We start from the raw sequence: 18,354 nt of genomic DNA, 5'->3' as shown, positions 1-18,354 counted from the left end.
CCAATGTCTCAGCACTATAGTTCTAAATAAGTCAGACTTTGTAGACACAGCTTCTGTTCAGGAATTGAAAGTTGGCACTGCTCTGTACTTTTCCTGTCTTTCCAAAGTCTGTTGTAGCCCGATGCACGCCCCTTTTCGGTAGAGTCACTTACCCAGGGGGCAATGGGACAGTGGAAACCAAATCAGGGCCTCCTGTGACAATGGATGGGTGGAGCTGTTTTCAGGGCTGATAGTGTGTCTGGTCTCACTGCTGAAACCTGCATCTTCAGCTGGCCTTCAGAACTCTGAGCTCCCTTCCTGGCAACACTTCCACATAGCTTTGTGTGTGTGAGGAAAGGACCCTGCCAACCTTTCCCTGTCTGGTAGAATTTGCAGCAGAGGTGAGAAAAGCATCTTTACCCTGCATCACTACAAGAGCACAGCATCACAGCAGGTGGCTGAGCGCTCCCCTGGAGCAGGGTGGTGAGTCCAGCCACTGCCTGCACATGCAGGGTAGTGTTGGTAAGAGCAGCCTGCCTAGGAGCTGGTTATGAGGAAGGCTGGGAAAGCCATCTCTGTCCTGCTCGCCCCTGCACATGGTCTGAGCGCGGAGTCTGCGTGTGTGAAGCGCCACGTTTGTCTGTCACATTTACTTTGCACTTTACTTTTTGCTTCTATGCTGCTCTATGGACAGTAGGGACAGCAAGAGCACTAGAGCTAGGGAAGAGGGAAGCAGCCCTTCCCTCTTGCAACTCACCTGTTGCTTTGCTGCCAGAGAGCTGGTACTGTTGGAAGTTGAGATTCGCTGGCCAGGGCACATCTTTTATTTATTTAATTGTGTGTTCCAACAGAACTTGATTGTAAATAAAGAAGAAATTCTGTTATATACTTTTCAAAAGAAAAAGAAAGAAAGAAAGTTGGCACTGCCTAGAGACCCACAAATAATACCATACATTGTAAAGGATATATGAAAATGATTTATAATAACAATACTACTTTGATCTAATGGCATACATATTTGCCATTGTCACACATGGAATTCAGATGTTATAGCCACAGAGCTCCTGTCTTTCGCTGGTGTTTCCAAAAGTCACAAGAGCATGATCTAAAATGTCAAATGCTCTTTTGACAAAGTTCTGAGTGAAACACGGGATGGTTCTTCTCTTCATGATGCTGTAGCTAGCTAGAGTCCTAGAATTACTATATGTTAAAATGTGTGACCATGCGTTGTGTAAATCCCAGATTCGGGCCAAGGTTTTCACTTACGTGGATGACCAGCCACACACTAGCAAGTTTTCCAATGTAGCCAAGACTGTCCCATATGGCAGGCTTAGTGACACTTCCGACTTTCATCCACAATCACCATCAAATGTAAAACTTACCCCACACAGTCCCAGAATGAACCGGGGGGGGGGGGGCGAAGACAGTACTAAAACTTAAAAATTCTCCTTCCTGGAGATGCTCACAGAATCCCACCCCTCAGTGAGGAGCTATTGGGAACTGATGGCTGCAGAGGGGACGATCTTCAGGGAATGGGATGGTGGAAAGGGAAGTCTATTTTCTTCAGGGAATGGGATGTGGTCCCTGAGAGTGGCTACCCATGCTCCAGGACTAGCAGCACTAAGCGAACTCTGTGAACTCTAAAAAGAACACATGAAGTTGGAGGGAAAGGGGTAGGAAGGGGAGGAGGAGACACTGGAAGGGAGGGAATGGGGGGTTGTCAAAACCATTACATATGTGTATGAAATTCTCAAGTATTGAAAATGAGCCCCCTTCCTAACTCTAGTAACATAATTCTTCCTTCCAGCTTGGCTGGCGCCCCCCATCCTGCTGTACCTGAGGGTGTTAGTTGGCCCTGCCCATCCCTCCTGGCTCTCACCACACCCGTTTTCTTTGCTCTTCCTGCACTTGAACACAGGCCGTTTTCCAAATGAACACCATTCACAGAAAGCTTTCTCCTTACCAGTCCTACCATTCATCTTGGCTTTACAGGAAGTGTCAGCTAAAATCCCACTCCTCACAGAAAGCGAGTCTTCCCTAACCACCCAGAACAAGGTGCCCCCCCATATGCCATTACAGCACTCTGTATTTCTTAACATTTGGCACATTTTTGCTTAGTTAGTGTTCATAGTTAGTACTATGAACTAACTAGTGCCTAGTTAGTGTTCATAGTTAGTACTATGAACTAACTAACAAATATTTGTCTTTTCTGGTAATTCCAAAAAAGCATGGATCATACATACACATATATATACTACAGAGGAAAACTTGCTAGTATGTACCTGGTCATTCATGTAAGTGAAAACCTTGACCAGAATCTAGGACATACACAATGCATGTTTACACAGTTTTAAAATGTAATAATTCCAGGAATATAACTACAGCATAATGAAGAGAAAATCATCCTGTATTTCACCTAGAACTTTGTCAAAAGATCATTCAACATTTTGTATCACACTCTTGTGATTTTTGGAAACTCCAGCAAAAGACAGTGTGTGCACATGCACATCCTCAATTCAACATCATTATCCTCAACTGGAGGCAAAGCCAAGTTGGAAAAGGAGAAATAAGAAGCATTTGTTAACATGACCTCCAAACCTCCAGCCCCAACACCTGGATACAACCTTCTTTCATTTCTGTGTTACCAAGGGTTGCAGTGACCTCAATTCTCACTGTTTTCCAGAATGGCACTACATGTGGCTTCTCTCATTCAGATAGGAAACTGGTCTCCATGATGAGCCAAAGTAGTTCATGCTGATCAGACACCATGACCAAGGCAACTCTTATAAGGAGGACATTAGTTGGAGCTGGCTTACAGGTTCAGAGGTTCAGTCCATAATCATCAAGGCAGGAGCATGGCAGCATCCAGGTAGGTATGGTGCAGGCAGAGCTGAGAGTTCTAAATCTTCATATGAAGGCTGCAAGTGGAAGGCAGACTTCCAGGCACCTAGAATGAGGGTCTTAAGCCCATGTCCACAGTGACACACCTACTCCAACAAGGCCACCTCTCCTAATAGTGTTACTCCCTGGGCCAAGCATATACAAACCTTCAACACCCATCTTCCTTAAGTAACCCTAATGAAACACATTGGTTCACCAAATTGGATTTTGGTGATATCAATACTTTGGTGTATCATGGGTTCCCTATCTAAGGCAAATTGATGTGTGTATCGCATCTCCCAGCAAAAGTTTTATCATACACAGTTACTTCTTAGTCTCGCTATGTACTTCAGGCTGGTTTTGACTCGATTTTGCTATCATGGCTTATTAAGTGCTAGGATTTCAAGTATACATCACTATGTCTTGCTTCTGTAGTTCCTGATAGTGTTAATTAGTTTACTGGATTATTCAACCTACTATGTGGAAAAATATATACCAGGACAGGCAAGGTCATACACAAAGCAAAACTATATAAAGTATAAGTTTAACAATGTTTAAAGTGTGGGGGTGGTGTGTGTGTGTGTGTGTGTGTGTGTGTGTGTGTGTGTGTGTGTGTGTAGGGTGTAGTGTGTATGTGTTTAACTACTCAGGATTAACCAAACAAAGAAACTTATAAGGATGGGTGTAAAACCACTTTGGTAAGAAAGGCATTCTTGATTGGTTGTATACAATCAATGCTGTATCAAACAAAATTCAACTGGACTGATTTTGGAACTTCTAAAATGGTTCTAAAGATCAAAGATCAAATCTGTGGGAAAAAGTTAGACTGTTGTGCAGTGCATCTAAAATTTAGAAACACACAAGAATTGAAAGTTTAGAAATGGAAATATATTCCAGGGACAAGAATTAAGTTAAAGAAAGTGATGTGTCTATGTTTATGTCTTGCAATAATGATTTTAGAACTAAAATCATTATATAATGAAGTGATTGATGCAAATTAGCACCTAGGAGTTTAGGAGAAGTTAGAACACACCTCCTCATTCTAAGGACTTTTTGGACAGGAAAGTACAGCCACATACCGAAAAATGAACCAGGAACTAAAACCTTATGAGGCGTTGATTTGGTTTAAAGAGCCAAAAGAATTGTGAGATGTAGATGTTTGTCTTGTCATATGAGGAAGCTGAATTGTAACATTCAGAAGGCTAGAACACAAGAAGTAGAAACGGTGATTGCTCTCTTACGCAAGCACCCCTGCAATGCCTGGACCCATGCAAAGATGAAGGGATAAACATATTGTGAACAAAGAAAGGTAGTAAAGATGCTTTGGTCCTTGCCTAAGTATTGGAACCACAGTAGGACTATCCCTTAACAATGTATGGGGTGGAGGGGAGCTGGGGGGGAGGGGGAGGATCTGTGAAGAGTTAGGGGAGAGGAAAACATGATCAGACTACATTGCATAAAAACATTACATTTAAAAAGATGATCGTAGCTTATATCACTGAATATAGAGCTGACAACAATAATACCTACCTGTACTAGTGATTCATAATTCAAGAAATCAAATTGAAAACATAGCCTGGTAGACTGCTGAAATGGTCATTGTAGAATTAGAAAGGAAAGGGGTTTTAAAATGGTGGAGACATAAGAGATTTTAAAACAAAAAGAAAAAACAAAAGACCCAAATTAAAGTTCTAGCCATACAGTGCATGGGTGAAGAGAAGATTATGTAATGAGAGCAAAGGCAGTGAGTTTGGAGACATGGCAGGACTCGCTACTCAGAAAAGAAATACAGAGAAGAGGAAATGGCCAGTAAACAGAGGGGAAATGGCCTGTACACAGAAGTGAGGTCTCCTGGCCCCTCCACTGACTACCTGTGAGGCTTTGGGTGGGCATTAATTACCCTTTCTGGAATGCCATTTGTTTAACTAAAGAATTGAAGTGACAGGGTAGATTTATATAGAACTATAGCCTATTGTTTCATCTAAAGTAATGGCTCTGGATTCTGGAGTTAGACTACAGTTCATTACAGATATGGCATTAACGTACCGAGGGGGAGAGGTTGCCATGCCTGACTGCTCCAAGTGCATGTTCTGCCTAGCTTCTCAATTTCTGACATGATAGCAGTTGAAAGTTATCCAAACAACAAGATGGTAGGATGACGAAACAAAGAGCTGGTCCCTAAGTGAGCTTAGCATACCTTCTTTCTCATGAGTACGGCCTAGAAACTTTCTCCTTCCATGTATTTAAAATGGACCTGGGATATCTTTCTTGATGCAGTTCTCCGGGCATGAGATTCCCTGACCTTCAGAATACTACAGGAGTACCAGCTCTCAGTTGTGGGTCTGTGTGCCAGAGGCTTTCCACCGGAGATCTCTGGCCAGGCTTGGTGTGAGAGCTCCAGCAAGGGGAAGTGAGCATGGGCAGGGAGGAGAAGTCATGTGCTCTGCTACTGCAGTTGGCTTCACCTCCATCTCTGCTGTGTCTTCCAGGCTGCTCAGTTGCTCTGCGCCGCCCTGCACTGAATCGGGTCAGGCTGCCTTTCGGGAGAGTAAACCTCTTCCCCAAGTGTTACAGCTCTTAGAACAAAAGGCTCAGATGACAGAGTAGTTTTCGTACACCTTTAATTTGCTGGATGGGATTTATATACAGTTTTGGGGGCGATTCAGATTTCCACAGCAGGTATTTCTCATTGGTTTGGGCTGAGAACTTGGGGAACAAGAAGGCTTGGTGCTGCTAGTAGGTGACCAATATCACACACCTCTCCTGAGGGGGCCAATGGTGGCCTGTGACTGCAACAGGAGCCAGGGACCCAAGAGGCATGGTCGAACACCTTCTGTTCCAGGCAGACAGAAATTACCACCTACCAGGTCTCCAGAGTTCCAGACCTCTTACTCCAGGATTAGGTTGCCTGTACAGACTTCCACCCAAACTCAGTCCCACAGTTTCTGAGTCTCAGATGGTGCGCTCCATGTTAATGGATTTTTAATATGTATGTTTTTGTTTTCCTCTTAACCCAGTGGGTTCTCAAATAATTGACTTGATTATTAGATGTATTTATAGAGCTTTAAGGGCACAACAACTGAGCAGTATTACTCTATTTTACTCCTCTAAACTAGGGCTGGCGAGATGGCTCAGTGGGGAAGAGCACCGACTGCTCTTCAGAAGGTCATGAGTTCAAATCCCAGCAACCACATGGTGGCTCACAACCACCCGTGATGAGATCTGACGCCCTCTTCTGGTGTGTCTGAAGACAGCTACAGTGTACTTTCATATAATAAATAAAAAAACAAAAAAAAATCCTCTAAACTAATCCAGCTATCCCCCAGCCCAGTCCCTGAGAAATGTACATGTTAATACTTATCTGGCTTTCTCTGCTCCAGATGTTTTACTCCTCATGTCTCTTGAACTCTCTCCGTGTGGCTAATCCTCAGTTCCTCTCTCTCCTCCTCCCCTGGCTGGGAGAAAGTCTTCCCCCTGCTCAGTCATTGGCTCAACTAGCCTTATTGACTGTCAAGAGTCGTTTGCCTGTTTCTCTGAAGCAGAATGGAAGAGAGAAAAATGAACAGTCTGCCTGCCAGGCAGAATCAAAGAAGGTCAGGGTCTGTTGGCAGATGTCTTGGCTTGCTGAAGCATGGAACGATAAGAGGGGGTGCACTTAAGTCTCTAGGTGAGGGGCTAAGGATTCTATTTACCTTTGTGGAAGGAACAGGGAAGCCTTTGGAGGGGAACAAATGTCCTGTGTATGTTTCAGCAATTGTTTCTGTTAGCTTGTGGCTTGTCTTCCCACGGTACTGTGAAGTATAAAAAGGCTTAAGAAAAATAAACTCGGGGCTGGTGAGATGGCTCAGCCGGTAAGAGCACTGACTGCTCTTCTGAAGGTTGTGAGTTCAAATCCCAGCAACCACATGGTGGCTCACAACCACCCATAATGAAATCTGACACCTTCTTCTGTGTACTCATTTATAATATTAAATAAATCTTAAAAAATTTATTTTTTAAAAAAAAAGAAAAAAAAAAGAAAAATAAACTCAAGGCTGCTGGTTGCTGCTGGCTGCTGCAACTGTGACTGTGGTATTGACCAGCAGTCCTCCCAAATTTAACTTTGGCTTTGAATCTTTTTTCTACCTTTCCTATCTTTAATCTTCAATCTCCACCCTTAGTGGCTATTCGACTCATGCTGGTAGGTCCGGCACAATTGACCAATCAGGGAATAATTGGGGAGCAATGTTTATACAACATTGAGACAGGAGATTCTTAGAATAAGAATTGCCACCAGATATAGGGGCACAGAAATCAACATTTGAATAACACAAGGATAATATTTACACAAGGCACAATAACATTATGCCTAATTTCCCCTAGAAAACCAAAGAATCCCAACCCATGCTGTCATAAAGAGCACTGGAAAAGAGTCTTGGATTTAAGGGATTATTACAATGACCAGGCACATCAAAGTCCAAAGTCCCAGGAAAACATCAGTGACTCCTACATTGTGTGTCTTGTTGTATGCAGCAAAAGCTAGCCTTGAATTCATAGTCCTCCTGTCTCGGCTTCCTGAGTGTTGAACAGACATGTTCCACTCTGCGTGCCCAGCTATATAAATTTGTCTTTGGTGTCGTCTTTAGAGGGAAACAGAGACTATCTGTTACTCTGTTAAAGTACTGTCTCAAGGTGGAAAAAATTAACACGAATAATTTACTGTACTTAGCGAGTCCAAAAGTGGAAGTTATTGGTTACTGGGATTTAAGCACACAGACACACATACTTCTAGCTCCAAATATGGCTTAGTGTTGCTGTTCTACGTGATCTCTTAAGATCTGATCGCTCTTTATATTTATCCTCCAAGGCATCCAGAAGGGTCCTCTTAGCTTAAGCGGTAGCTATGGCTCATGGGAAGGAATGTGCAGCAAGAGCAGACTTCTGCCACACATTCCACTTCTGAATGGAAGGTGGGCTCCAAAACTGAGCACACCGTTACCGTGAAGGAGAGTGAAACAGCTTCGGAGGCCAAATGGCAAGTGTTCAGCCCAAGCGTCTCCACAGAACGGATATGCTTGTAAAGACCTAGCAGCAAACGGGCCCTGGAATGTGGGTACCCAAGCCAGATGAGAGATGGTGGAGCATTACCTATACCAGTTCTCAGGGAGCAGGGCAGCAGTGGGGCTGTTCCCTACCCAAACCAGACTTGGGACTACTCAACTAACTCCGTGGAGACAAAGGCCATGTCAGGATAAAGCCTGTTAGGGAATAATCTGTTTCCCTGCCAGCGAAGTGGCTTTCAGAAGTCATGTGACCTGCAGTCTGCTAATCTAGCTGCTGCAGCACTCCCTGCCCCCATCCTTTTTCTTCTCCTCTCCCCCATCCCCGACTTGAGCTATATAAACTAGCTCCACTATTTCAATAATTCAATAATTCCTCCGACACAATCTCCCAGGTCACTTATACCTGCTGTATTCTCTGCCGCGGGAGAGGCCCTGCTCTCCAGTTCCTCCACGTCCTGAGCCCACCAGTGCACAATGGCCAATGGAGGTGGCGGGGGCCCGCACTGGAGGGGTTTTCGTATTTGCTATAATCATCGGGTTTCTTCCTAGAATGGAGACTTTGATGCTGAAGTTTTCTCTTACTAGTGACAACTTTCCCACACACCTCACGTATGCAGGATGAGACCTTATGTGTATTTTTAAAGTTTGTGATCAGTAGAAGCTTTTCCATAAGGCGTGTACTGAGGGGGTCCTCCTGATTGTGACTTCTTTGGAGCTGAGTTTGCTCTATGGGGAAGTTGAAGGGCTTTCTCTATACTTTGTAAGAGTGAGGCTTTTCCTCTGTGTGAGTGCTGTGCTGTTGGCAGAAAAAGTCCTTCCAAAGGCTTTGTCACACTCAGTCCACTCACAAGGTTTCTCTCCAGTGTGAATCTCTGGATATCAGTGGATAATTGCTAACGGGAGCCTTTCTACACTGGTTACACGTATAGAGTTTCTCCTCGATGTGGAGTCTCTGATCCATAACAAACTCAGAACTATTAGTAAAGCCGTTTCCACACTCCACACAGGGATAGGGTCTGTCCCCATTGTGCATCCCATGTGCCTTATCACTGGGGGGTTACATGCCTCACACGGATGCACTTCTCTCCAGTGTAGATACTGATTGATGATGGATTGCCACCGAAGGCCTTTCTATATTTCTTACACACAGAGGATTTCTTTTCCCAGTGTGGATTCTCTGGTATCTAACAAAGTATGAAAAGTAGCTGAAGCTTTTTGCCCATATCCTCCAATAGTGGATTTTTCAAAGTGGGAATTTTCTGTCCTTCCCATGTTCTCCAGTTTCTAGGAAGTCAGTCCTCTGAAGGACACTCCACAGGATGGCATGCTGTTCTTTTCAGAAACTCCTTATATTGATGTAGGCTCACGGCCAATGTCAGTTTCTTTTCAGAAACTCCTTATATTGATGTAGGCTCATGGCCAATGCTGGCTAGTTTTATGTCAGCTTGACACAAGCTAGAGTCACTGAGGAGGAGGGAACCTAAATTGAGAAAATGCCTCCCTAAGACTGGGCTATAGGCAAGCTTGTAGGGCATTTTATTAATTAGTGATTGGTGAGGGAGGTCCCCTTGTGAGTGGGGATACACCTGGGTTGGTAGTCCTGAGTCTATAAAAAAGCAGACTGAGCAAGCCATGAGGAGCAAGCTAATTAGCAGCACCTCCTCCATGGCCTCTGCATGAGCTCCTGCCTCCAGGTTCCTGCCCTGTTGAGTTCCCATCCCAGTTTCCTTCAGTGGTGAACAGTGATGTAGAAGCATAAGCCCAATAAACCCTTTCATTTCTCAACTTGTTGGTTATGGTGTTTCATCACAGCAAGAGAAATACTAAGACATTGGTTTTAACATTGGACATGAGAAATGGAAAACACAAATGCCAATTCTAAAAATGAAAGAACACACACACAAAAAAAAAAAACTATAAGAATTTGAATGACTCCATACTTGCCTCTACATCAAACTGCTGAGAAGAAAATGATGTTAAAATGGAAATACTAAATCCCACTGAGGCAGAAAAGAACCAAGATGAACAGAACCTCAGTTCTGCTCAATTACAGAGCTGTTCAAGCTTTCCTTGGCTTGAGTACTTGAACAGTATGGCTTTAGCGATCTAGTCTTCCTAGTATATTCTAGAGCCTTTTGAACATATGCTACCTATGAGCCAAATGATGTGGAGCTTACATGCAGAATGCCAAAGAGGGCTTACGCTTTAAGTGGTGGCAATGGAATCATTAAGACTGTTTTTTCTCTTCTTATCCAGTTTATTTGGTGTTCTATAAACATTTTATACAATTATAGGCATATGTTTCCTTAGATTGGGGAAATATTTTCTATGATTTTGTTGAAATTATTTTCTGGGCCTTGCAGCCAGGAGTAATCTCCCACTTCTCTTCCCATTATTCTTAGATTTGGTCTTTTCTGAATATCATAAATTACTTGGATGAACTTTTTAGATTTAGCATGTTGTTTAACTGATGTATTGATTTCTTCAATCATATCTTCTATACCTGAGACTCTCTCTTCCATCTCCTATATTCTATTGATGATGCTTCTTCTGTAGTTCCTGTTCTCTTTACTAAGGTTTTCTTCCATCTCCCAGATTCCCTCAAGATCTTTAATTAAAAGAAAGGTTTTGGGGTACCCAATAGAGGAGTTAGAGAAAGGACTGAAGGAGCTGAAGGGGTTTGAAACCCCAATATCAATCATTGAACTCCCAGGGACTAAACCACCAACCAAAGAGTACACATGGAGGGACCCATGGCTCTAGCCTCATATGTAGCAGAGGATGGCCTTGTTGGGCATCAATGGGAGGAGAGGTCCTTGATCCTGTGAAGGTTTGATGCCCCAGTGTAGAGGAATTCGAGGGTGAGGAGGTGGGTGTGGGTGGGTGGGTGGAAGAACACCCTCATAGAAGCAGGGGGAGGGGGGATGGAATAGGGAATTTCTGGAGGGGAAACTGGGAAAGGGGATAACATTTGAAATGTAAATAAAGAGTATATCCAATAAAAAAAGGAAAAAAAAAGACTGTTAAGATTCTTAAGATTAAGAATCATAACAGACTGAAGAAAAGCAAAAGCAATGGATGAGCTCTTGCATTTTAAAATTCCACACCCTGAAGATGCCCCTAAAGGTTAGGGACACTGCATTAAGGACACTTAATTATGGCAAAACAGAGAGAAAGGAAGTTACAATGGTGCTTAAAGAACAATACCCTGAAATGCCACACAACTACCTACGGCCTGGGTCCCAGCTGCAGGTCCACAGGTGGGCTCCTAGAGATGAGTGAACTCCATAAACATCATGACGACTGCAATATCTAGTTATCAGACTCTCAAACTCTGAACCTCAGCCGCCCTGAGAATGTACTCTTCTGACTCTGCCTTTGTGGACATCCTTCCTTATTCAGTACTGGAAACAAATAGCAGCCCACAAAACAGCTTCTGAATTCCTAAAACTTGACATTGTGTCGTAGTTCTGGTTACTCGTGCTGTGATGAAACACCACGACCAAAAGCAAATTGGGTAAGAAAGGCTTTATTTGGCTTACACTTCCGTGGCCCTGAAGGAAGTCAGGGAAGGTGCTCAACAGGGCAGGACCTGAAGGCAGGAGCTGATGCAGAGGCCATAGAGGGATGCTGCTTAGTGGCTTGCTCCTCATCACTTGCTCAGCCTGCTTTCTTACAGAACTCAAGACCACCAACCCATGGATGGTCCCCTCCCACAATGGGCAGGGCAGGGCCCTCCCTCCTCAATAGCTAATTAAGAAAATGCCCTACAGACTAGCCTTCTGCCTCATCTTATGGAGGCATTTTCTCAACTGAGGTTCCCTCCTTCCAACGACTCCAGTCATACATTGCAACACACTTATAAATACAGTGTTAGATTAATTTAACCTTGGCATCCAGGTTACCTAAGACTCCTCTGATGTTAATCAACTTCTTACTTTGAGGGTAAGTGGGCCCAGGACCTCAGAAGGCAAGTCAGGGTAAAGAAAATGATCTGGACATGCAGTCAAGCTAAGAAACAATGGTCTGAAAAGGAATAGCCAAGGCATTCGAGACTCTGCGGTCTGTGCTTGCTGGGTTGTTTGGTCTCATCAATCAAAGCTGGACATTAGTCATTAACTGCCTGTCTACCAACCAAGAATTTCAAGCTTTGCTCACCACCAAGAAAGCTTCCACCACCAGGGAACAAAATTGTACTGCCACTTCAGACCAAGCCTTCTCATTAGTTAGCCTTCTACAACGAAACCTCTTTGGTTCTCTATCACTCTCATCTTTCACTGCTGTCCTTACAAGGGGATGATAGGCCTCAATCCTTTTAGACACTCCCTGGCTCCCACTTTGCTGCTGCGAGTGTCCAGCAAAGCCACTACACATACATGCTCACTCTGCCCCATACCCCAGCCTACATTGCATACGCACTGTCATCTAGGTTGATTTGATCAACTTGATCCAACCCTCGGCGGGACACCAAAGCTAAGGGCCTTACTGCTTGTGTTCAGGATGCCCAGCAGAGGGCACTCACTACCCATGAGGCTGGAGCAGTACACTCTGCTTTTTTTATTAGATATTTTCTTTATTTACATTTCAAATGTTTTCTCCTTTCCTGGTTTCCCCTCCGAAAAAACCCCTATTCACTTCCCCCTCCTCCTGCTCACCAACCCACCCTCTCCCGCTTCCTATCCCTGGCATTCCCCTACACTGGGGCATAGAGCCTTCACAGGACCAAGGGCCTCTCCTCCCATGATGACCCACCAGACCATCCTCTGCTATATGCAGCTGGAGCCATGAGTCCCACCATGTGTACCCTTTAGTTGGTGGTTTAGTTCCTGGGAGCTCTGAGGGTACTAGGTAGTTCATATTGTTGTTCCTCCTATGAGGCTGTAAACCCCTTCAGCTCTTTGGGTCCTTTCTCTAGCTCCTTCATTGGGGACCCTGTACTCAGTCTGATGGACGGCTGTGAGCATCCACTTCTGTATTAGTCAGGCACTGGCAGAGCCTCTCAGGAGACAGCTATATCAGGATCCTGTCAACAAGCACTTGTTGGCATCCACAATAGTGTCTGGGTTTGATGACTGTATATGGGATGGATCCCTAGGTGGGATGGTCACCGGATAGCCTTTCCTTCAGTCTGTGCTCCTGTGAGGCCCTTTTAATGTGAATTCTGAGGATTGAACTCAGGTCCTTCTGCCTCTTGATACATTCCTGCAAAAGGACTGGCCTAGAATCTGATGGTTGAGGCTGGATAGCTTCTTGGGTAGCTTATCTTTTATGACTCCCGACAATCTACAGTAACTTCTGCCCATCAAATCTCAAGCTTTTGTAATAGGGGCCTTTTCCTACCTTTTAAGGCATCCCAACTCCATCTTCTCATAAGCTCTAGCATCTGGATTAGGGTCTAGTCGTTTCTCAGCCTCTGGTGCCTGGTCAATTATGAGTGTGAGAAGGGCATCCTCAGACCCTCCATCCGTGGGCTCTGCACTTCCTCACTGCCTTGGACTTGGTTGATGCAGCATACCAGACCTTCTATCCCATTCAGCTTCCCTACAAGCTGGTTCTTTTTCATTCAACTGACTGGTTGAGACTCTCTGCTAACAGACTCAATTCCAGCCCAATCCCCAGGACTAGAAACTTAAAGTTCACTCTGGAACAGCTTGTCCCAGTCACTGTCCACTTATGACAAACATCACTACTCAAATTCTTGATAACATCACCTAAATATTCCTGGAATCCAACTTCCTTTTACCTTAGCAAAAACTGCTCTGGTTCAACACTTGCCAGCTCTAATGTAGATATTGCTCTGAACTCATCTTCTGCCCAGCTGATAACAGGTCCCTGTCAAGTCTTAAAAAAAACAAAACAAAACAAAAATCTTGAGTGAATCAACACTAAAGTGATTCTTGTTAGAAACTTGTGAGAAAGGAATTTGCAACGCTGTTCCGAGCCCTCCAGGTGACTTTTGGTGCATAATGACATCTAAGAAACCTGGATTACAGGCTAAAACCCAGAGCTAAGAAACAGTTGTGTCAGATGGTAAAGTAGACAACAATGAAAGCCACTAGCTTACATTCAGAGGAGCCACCTGGGGAAATCTGCACACAAAGTCCTACAAAAAGAATAACCCTAAATGTGGGAAAGATGGAGGTGGTCTCTCTCCAGGAAGAAGAGAGGCATCAATTAGCAGTCTCGAAACAATCCAATGAGGAGATGATGTTGTCAGTGATTTCTACATGGGGACTCTGGGGATCAGACTCAGGCAGTCAGATTAGGTGGCAAGAACCTTTACCTACTGAGCCATCTTTCTAGTCATTGTAGAGGGTTTCACATATTTCTTTTTTGTTTGTATTTTGGTTTTGGTTTTGGTTTTGGTTTTCTATGTGTGTACTGTAAGAAGTGGAAATGAGCATGTGAATGCAGATGCCTGTTGTGGGTGGAGGCACTGGATTTCCTGGAGCTGGAGTTATGGGCAGTTGTGAACCACCTAACATAGGTGCTGGGGAATGAACGCAGGTCCTCTGCAAGAGCAGTGTGTGTCTTAACATGGAGCCTTTGCTCCAGTCCATAGGAGAAGATTTAGGAGCATATTCATCAGAAAGACAAAATAACTTTTCTAATACTATCTCACTTCATTTTTTATGTTTAAGCCTTTGATTAACTTGAGTTTTTTTAGTTAGTTGTCAAAAACATAGTTTGTAGTAAGTCCTTATAAAATTGACACTTATCTTCTAAAGTTAATTTGGAAGTGGATTTTTTTTTAACAACTCAAAAAATTAATTTTTTTTTCATTGCAAACTCATCTGAAATGGTGGTTAAGTTCTCACATAGCCCAGGCTGGCCTTGAACTTGCTATGTATGGGATGTGGAAAGTATGAAGGTCTTTGCACTCTCAGATAGGGGAACCAGGAATGTTGAACACGCAATGTTGTTCCATCAAAGGAAGAGATGTATAACCTGTTATCCACCAAGAAAGCTGGGAGCAGATGTGGTTAATAGCCTAGTGATCTTTGGGCTGTGTGACCCAGACCATTCTGGATCCTTCCCCAGATCCTTGTGAACTTTTCAATCTGTAGAACTCATCCATATGGGGAACGTCATGGGTACTTTACAAAGAGTTTTGATGTCTCTTTGACTGACATAAGTGTTAGGTATATGTCTTAAGCTTTGCTGTGCTTGTGTGGTGAGTTATCACCAGGAAAGTTTTCACCAAATTGTGCTGTGTTTAAATATGACTAAAGTCACTCACAATCAGACTCCCATGCTTGAACCAACTCCAGCCCCTTAGTTTTGTGCAGAACTACCCTCTGCCTCCCTCAAATCATTTCTCTACTGGCTACGGTGATGCAGAGACCCTCAAAGCTATGTAACCAAGGATAACATGGAACTAATCCTCCAGGATCTACCTCTGGGATTCAAAGACCACAAGCATATTCTCAGTTTATACACTGCTAAGGACTGATGACAGGGTTCATGCATACTTGGCGACCGCTCTTCGAACTGAGCTAAATCCCCAGCCTCAGAGCTTTTTGTTTTGTTGTGTCTTAGATACTGTCCTAATGCTGTGAAGAGACATCGTGACCAAGGACACTCTTATAAAAGAAAGCACTTGATTGAGCCTTGATCACAGTTTCAGAGGGTTAGTCCGTTATCAACGCAGCAGGGAGCATGGAGGCGTGCTGACAGGCGTGATTCTGGAGAAGTAGCTGAGAATTCTACTTTTGGATCCGCAGGCAGCAGAAAGAGAAAGTGACACTGGGCTTGGCTTGGGCTTTTGAAACCTCAAAGCCCACCCCCAGTGGCACACCTCCTCCAACAAGGCCACACCTCCAAATGCTTCTCAAGTAGTGGGGCTCCCTGATAATTAAGCACTCAAATATATGTGCCTATGGGGGCCACTCTTATTCAAACCACTACATTTTGAAGTCCTAGTCTTGTGCATTTCATCTTTACTTTTTATCTGTGGCCAGTTGGCCAGCTAGGCCTTCAGCTCTGTTCAAATAGAAATCTCAAATGCTAGTTTTTGGCAACTTGCTGAGTTTCCTAGACTTTGACAGCAGTGAGTGGCAGCCACAGGCAGAAGGTATCAGCAGCGCCCTCTAGTGTCACAGCTATCACAAAAGACTGAGGTCACTCACAAAATGCTGGGTATGATGGTGTGTGCTTGTTGAGTGAGTTCTGGGAAGCAGAGACTGTGTGATACCAGGAATTTCGTGGTCTTCCTAACTTCATCAGTGAGCTCCAGGTCCCAGCAAAGAGACCCTGTCTCAAAAAGCTAAGAATGGATCCCTTCTTATTAGCTCTGAAGTAAACAGCTTCCGGCCCCATTCCCATGATCTATACCTCATCCTTGCTCCTTCCCTTTCATTGTATCTTTCTAACAATGTGTAACAGCCAGCTGGGATTCTCAGGGTTATCACTTCTGCCACGCTCCCATTTCTGTAGCTCGCTGTGCAGCCTGTACCTCGTCCATCCTGCTCTGCTGTTTCTTCTGGTTTGGCCTGCTTGAAAGCCTTGCATTAGGCCTAACACTGGGGTGGGGGTGAGGGGCAGCAGCATAAAGACAAGCCAAACATCCTGCTTCTATAGCCAGAGGAGACATATTTGCAATGGATCACAGCTAACCTCACAGGTAAGTAAGTGAAGGTTTATGTTTGTGCCAATCATAGCATCCTCCTTTGTGGGGTGGAAGTCTGTGCAAACAACCTGGTCCCGGTGGAGTGAGAGGTCTGGAACCCTGGAGACCCGGTGGGTGGTAATTTCTGCCTGCATACCACACCACAGAAGGTGTTCGACCAAGCCTCCTGGCTCTGGTTTCAGTCACAACCTCCACAGGCCTCCCCGAAGGAGAGATTTGTGATATTGGTCACCTGTTAGCAGCACCAAGCCTTCTTACATGCAAATAAAGATTCCCCAAGCTCTCGGCCCAAACCAATGAGAAATACCTGCTGTTGAAATCTGAATCACCCCCAAAACTGTATATAAATCCTATCCAGGAAATTAAAGGTGTGCAAAATCTACTCTGTTGTCTGAGCCTTTTGTTCTAAGAGCTGTAACACTTGGGAAGAGGTCTACTCTCCCGAAACTTGGCCTGAAGCTGCACCGCACTCCTCACTGGCTAGTTGGCCTCTCATAGGCCTAGCCCCACTTAACTCAGTGCAAGGCAGTGCAGAGCAACTGTGCGGCCTGGAAGACATGGAAGAGACAGAGGTGAAGCCAACTGCAGCAGACGCGAGGCGGAAGCAACTTCTCCTCTCCGCCTGCCAGTGCTCACTTCCCTTCGCTGGAGCTTTTGCACCAGGCCAGGCCAGAGATCTCTGTGGAAAGCCTCGGGCACACAGGCCCACACTCCTTGGACATGAGTCACAAAGGGGAGGCAATCTCTGTTTGAGCTTAAGCAGAAATGGCCACAGTATTATCTAGAGGTCTCAGGGACTTGTGGTAGCAGAAAGGGCAGTTTAACCTGTAACAGGCCTGGCTGGGTTTGCACTTTCCGGAACCAGAGTGAGCAGTTTCCTTAAGTTGTTAGTCAAATACTCCAAACAGCCCGTTCTGGCATCATGGTAGTCCAGCTGGCTATTTAACTGGGAGTTTTCCTGCTCAGGGTAGTCAGGCCAACACCGTGCTTGGGTTCTCCCTTAGCTTAGGAAAAAAAATTTTTTTTCATGAGAGATTGGCTCCTCTTAGGTCCTAGCAGGATGTACAGTACTGGCTCCTGTACAGTTGGATATCAGTTTGGATGGTATGTTTTCTTTTTTAAAAAATTTATTCTGTGTCTTTACATGTGGCTGTGTGTGTGTGTGTGTGTGTGCCCATGCATGCAAGTGCCTGTGGAGGCCAGAAGAAGGCATTGGATCACCTGGAGTGTTTCTGGGTGGTTTTGAGTTGCTCAGCGTGAGTGCCGGGAACTGAACTCTGGCCCTCTGGGAGAGCAACAAGCTCCCTTATCTCTCTCACCTTCCTGTGGAGTGTTTTCAAAATTCTGTGTAGGATTCTCCACAGATGGCTTCAATCCTGTGAGCTCCTTGGGCTCAAACTCTCAGCATCTGGATTCAGATTATCAGCATGCATTTCAGCTTCTGTTTTTCTCTCCAAGTTTTCTCCTTGAAATAGTAATGGATTGTCTTCATGCTTTTGCTGGCGGGGCAGCATTTTCTAAGCCGTGCTTTTTCTCTGGGTTCATTCCCGAGGCCTTTCCCCTCCACCTTTCTCATGAGCACATCTAGATTGTAATCTGTGAGTTTGTGTTCTGCTTATCTTTCGCAGTGTAGCTCAAATCTGTGGGTATAGCACGGGTCTTTAATGATGTGGGCAGATACGGTCTCATTTACTGGGTATAATCATTTTATTTGTTCCCTTGAGGAATTTTCTTGCATCCTAAAGAGTCTTGTCACTGTCAAATCTGACTGTATTATGTCATAGGGGGAAGGGCCATTGGGAGAGGACTGATGGCCTTCCTGCT

This window comes from Mastomys coucha, unplaced genomic scaffold, assembly GCF_008632895.1.
Source record: "Mastomys coucha isolate ucsf_1 unplaced genomic scaffold, UCSF_Mcou_1 pScaffold22, whole genome shotgun sequence".
Taxonomy (NCBI): domain Eukaryota; kingdom Metazoa; phylum Chordata; class Mammalia; order Rodentia; family Muridae; genus Mastomys; species Mastomys coucha.
Note: the sequence above shows the minus strand (reverse complement) of the source record.